The sequence below is a fragment of the Dipodomys merriami genome, unplaced genomic scaffold, assembly GCF_024711535.1.
Source record: "Dipodomys merriami isolate MVZ:Mamm:240054 unplaced genomic scaffold, mDipMer1.0.p SCAF_240, whole genome shotgun sequence".
Classification (NCBI taxonomy): Eukaryota; Metazoa; Chordata; class Mammalia; order Rodentia; family Heteromyidae; genus Dipodomys; species Dipodomys merriami.
The window spans coordinates 1,093,604-1,098,757 of NW_027203827.1; positions in this window are offsets into that span (position 1 = coordinate 1,093,604).

Here is a 5,154-nt window from a genome sequence, read left to right on the forward strand (position 1 = left end):
AAATGCCAGATGGGTTCTTTTGGTGGTTCACTGGAGATAAGAGTCTAAAAGGCTTTCCTTTGGACTGTGGTCTTCAGCTCTCAGACTCCCGAGAAGCTACGGTTCCACTTATGAGCCACTGGCATCTGGCCTATGGTTTTAGACAGTCCTGGGCTTGATTTTGGGGCCTGGGTACTCTCTCTGAGCTTTTTTTTCTCAAGGCTAGCCACTTGAGCTACTCCATAGCTTCTGGCTTTTTCTGAGTATGTGGCACTGAGGATTCAAACTCTGGCATTCATGCATGCTGAGCAAGCACTTTGCCACTAAGCCACATTTCTAGCCCCACCCTTACAATTTTATATCTCACTTGCCTATCCTCAAGAAAAGGCTTCTGAGTATAAATCATCTAAAGAAAACCCGATAGAAAGTTTCCAAAGATAAATAAGACAAAGCTCATACTTGTGAGAGACTCTAATCATGTAAAGACTGTGACAAATGCTTCCATTTACTTATGTATTATGTTTCAACACTTAATAAAATATTAATGAAAATGAGTCAATGTCCTCAATTATTGGGTATAATTTTATAATAGATGTGCAAAATGTAATAAATATTATGTGTATAAAAATACTAAATACAGTAATCAATAAATAAATGAATCAAAGGAAAATAAAATACAAAATCATTCTTTTTCTGTGGGGGTCCGGTTGTGTGGCTTGAACTCTGGGCCTGGGTGCTGTTCCTCAGATCTTCAGCTCAAGGCTAGCACTCTACCACTTGAACCACAGCTCTACTTCCGGATTTTTTCTTCTTGCTTATGTGGTGCTGAGGAATCGAACCCAGGGACTCAGGCATGCAAGGCAAGTGCTCTACCACTGATCCACTTGAATCATAATATGAAATTAACATACATATGTAAGTATATATATATCATATATTACACATGTATAGAGATATTTTTTCCATTTCAGGGCCTTCATTCAGGCCCTGGATACTCTAGCCTGAATTTCTTTCCTCATGGACAGTGAGCTTCGCCTTCACCCATGATGCAAAATAGTTACCTGGACGTTGAGCTCAAATCCTAGCAATGGCAGAAATACTGGCCCCAGTTCCAAGACACTGGCATAATTTTTTAATGGAAGCAGTTATGTTTATTCAGTTCCATACTGAATATTTTAAAAAGTGTAGAATTTTGTACAGCTATTCACTCAGACATCCTTCCCTTACCTCCAAAATGCTTCTATGAGAACTACATTGTTTGTCTTTGTTCGTTTTTTATTGTAAAAATATTTTACAGGACCAAGGTAATGAGTAAATTTCATATTGAGCATTGTTACCTCCTCCTTTGTTTTCCCCCTACTATACCTTCCCTCCCATTGCCACAACTACCTCCCCCTGCTTAGGTCAATGACTTAGGTTTCACTTTTGGTTGGCACAAGGTTTGAACTCAAGTAGTAGCAAATCTTCCCTCACATTGCTACAGATTTACCAAGACCCTGAGTTCAAATCTCAGGCTAGGAAAGAAAACTAGCAGAAATTCCAAACTAGGTAGCTTTATTTTTTTAAATTTAGTTAATAATTATGTTTTCTTTATTCTTTTTCTTTTTTTTCTTTTGGCCAACCATGGGGCTTGAACTCAGGTCATGGAAACTCTGTCTCAGCTTAGATCTCTCTCGGCTTGGGTGCAGCCTCCAGAACCATAGCTGATCCTAAGATCCTAGGCCCAGGGGACTTTCTCAAAAAAAAACTGGAAAGCAGAAAAAGTGGCAACCTTCAAAGGTCTGGGGTTTTATTATTTTTTTCTTTGCACAGTGACCATCCTGGGTTTGAATGACATGGCTGCAAAGTAGATATGACCTGCCATTGCTGATGGCTTGTGGGCTATCAGTGAAGCCATAGGACAACCTGTGGACATAGGCCCTGGGTTCAAATCCCAGTCCTGACACCAATGGCAGGAGATCACAAGAGACTCATTCCTATGCATGGGAATATCCATTGAAAGAGTAGTTCATGCATCCATCTAGTCTAAAAGTGGATGCAATAGTCCATGAATGCTGATTGATCTTAGTGTATAGTTTATTAAGCATTAAAAGAATAATATTCCTTCAATGGTGGTATAATAAATACCTAAGAGTTGGTAGGAACGTAGTAGGTGTCATTCAATCATAGATAGACGGCTCTGGCACTCTTTAACAATATATATTTCTTTGTATATCACCGTCTGCCTATCCATGTATTGCTGTTTTGGCCAAAACTGGGGGTCAATCTCAGCCCGTGGGAATCATTTGACAGCTTCATTGACTAGAGGCTCCCATGCTCAAACTCACCCATTCATGAATTGGGCCTGCTAGGCCCTGAGATCCGATTCTAGCACTGCCAGGCATGATGGAGATCACATACATCTAAAATCTACATTCTATGTGATAGGATGTAAACAATGTAATAAATGGTTTAAGTGTCATCAGAGTCAATAAAATAAGTGGTAAATAAATTAATAAAAAAGAATTAAAATGAATAAACGCACCAAACACAATATGGACTGAACATCTGAATGGAAGTATAAATCTTATTGTTAAGATGTATATAAGGAGTAACTTTTCCAGGACTGAGGCTTGAATTCAGTCCCCCTAGGAGGAGGGAATGGCGGGAGATCCTGAGATACTTGTTTCTGGACCTAGGAAGAGTCATGGCATGCGATCAATCTCATCCTTGAATCAGTAGTTTGTGCATGATGCAGTAGGAAATGATACGCAAGACTCATGGGGTATAGATTATTTGTAAAGAAGAGTTAATGAAGCATGACAATAATCATCACAGACATGAAATGAATGCATCAGAAAATATCGAAATATAGGTACACACAGATTGGTTTCCATCACAAGTCACCATCAATCCTACTCTATACAAATATATACTTATTTGCATTCTACCTTCTATTTATGAATGGATGACTATTGTGCTCCCCACTCTCCCCCCAGGGGGGCTCAAATTCAGGTACTGGGAATGCCTAGCTCCTTTGTCGCTCACAGGCTGTTGTGCTCATATGGACTCATTCACCAATTGGGCCTGCTAGGCCCCGAGTTCAGATCCCAGCCCTGCCAAAAGATTCATCTTGATGTAAGACGCCAATGGTTGCATATGTTTTCCTTTCCTCTGCAAGTCTTGGGTCTCAGCTAGGATGGAGAATGCATGGGCCACCCTGTGGTCATGGGAATAAGTTGTTATCCATGTCAGCCCAGTTATACCTGTCATCATATACATGAGAAAATACACAATAATACATGAATAGTATACAAAATAAACACAATAAGTACACTCAATGCACGATGCAGTCCCCACACAGATGTGAACATACATCCCATGTTTAAATGATGCATTGAGCACTATTTTGGCCTCCCTGTGGCTCGATCTCAGTCCCTGGGAAAAGCCCATCTCCTTAGTGGCTCAACGTCTGGTGTGATCACGTGGACCGATTGGGCAGTTGGGCTCCTAGGCCCTGAGTTCAAAGCCCAGCAATGCCAAAAATTCACCCTGATGTAAGAAGCCAGTCATTGCACCTGTTTTCCTGTGCTGTGCAAATTCTAAGTCTCAGCCAGCATGGAGAATATATAGGCAACTGATGTCAGCTTATATTTCCATAATTCATTCATCTGCAATAACAATGTGCAAGACTGGAAATGTGAAGCACTTAGACATGATTTTATTCTCGTTCATTTGGAAGATTAATTTTTAGTCAAAAGGAACGTTTAAAAATGGCCTAGAATTTATTCCTACCAGTTTTTATAAATGGCTTTGTGCAATGGTATGTGATTATTTTATTTTACATTATCCTATGTAAATATTCTACTACCTATAAGTTTTGGAAAAAGAAGAAAACTAAAATTTACTACTTAGAGGAATATGATAGAAATAGAAGACAGATTTTATGTTTGTCAAATCTCTCATCAGTACCCATATTCAAGACTTAAAGTCATATTTCTTACTATGTTAGACAGATAGGGAAAATATATGATAAGGCAACACATGATAAGGCAACTATTAGTGACTTTAAAATGTACCTTCTTATGTGATGAAATTTACTTTATTAGCTAATATTTGGGTTTGAATTATGGGAGGCTGATCCATTAAACATCATATCAGCAAAATTTGGGTATAATCAGTAAGAATGCTTTAGAAATATGTAGAAAAACACTTTGGGACCAGCAAGTTAAAACAATAAACAGAGCATCATAATAAAATCCCTTATAGATTAGCAGAAAACAATACTGTTATTATACCATGTTTATTCAGAAGACCACGAACACTTAGAAGGTATCACAAGCTTATACTGAAGATATTGCATTGATACTTTTTATATTCTAATATATATTCTAAACCTAATTATTTATATTCCAATCTATTTATGGGAATAAATGTCAATATATTTGTCAAATTATCAATTCTAGTAAGATTCACTGTATAAAATTTAAAATCAGCACATATAAATATAAAATATATAAGTACATATAATATAAAAATTGTTTTGCATTGTTGTGTTGTGTTTAGGGAATCAAAGGCAACTCTGTTTTAAAGTATTATTCCATTATCTCTACCTCAGTTTTTGGTAGAGTTAGACTTAAAGCTCTACCATTTGTAGATATGCAGCCTACAGGCAAGAGGAAACACTGTGATTAAAACATTACAAATTTAAGGCCTAATATCGAGGAGAAACATATGGACTTCTCCAGGAGCTATGGCAATATTTGGTGATAGAATGTCAGTAGTGTAAGTTCCTGCTTGGTTGGATGATAGACAGGTCAGGACAGTAGGTAATCATGCATATGAACAATTTTTTTCACTTTCTTGGCTTTAGCTACTTTTGAAATGATACGTATAATAAACTATTATGTTTTGATAAAATACCTTCTATTCTGAACAATTCTGTCTGAACTGTTCATCTCTCTATGATCCCTTGTAACTAAGATTATTTTTGATCCAGTAAGACAATCCATGCTTTCAGCGTAAGATATTCTGGTTGGTCTGTTCCTACATGGAAGAAAGGAAAAGGTTCAGTGTCAATGTCTAGTGCGTTGGGGTCCCTAGGTAAGGGTCACAAAATCACCAGGACACAGGGGATGCAGAGTGCAAACAGCAATTGCCACTGCATGCTGTGCTTTATTGTTAGTGGGTATTTAA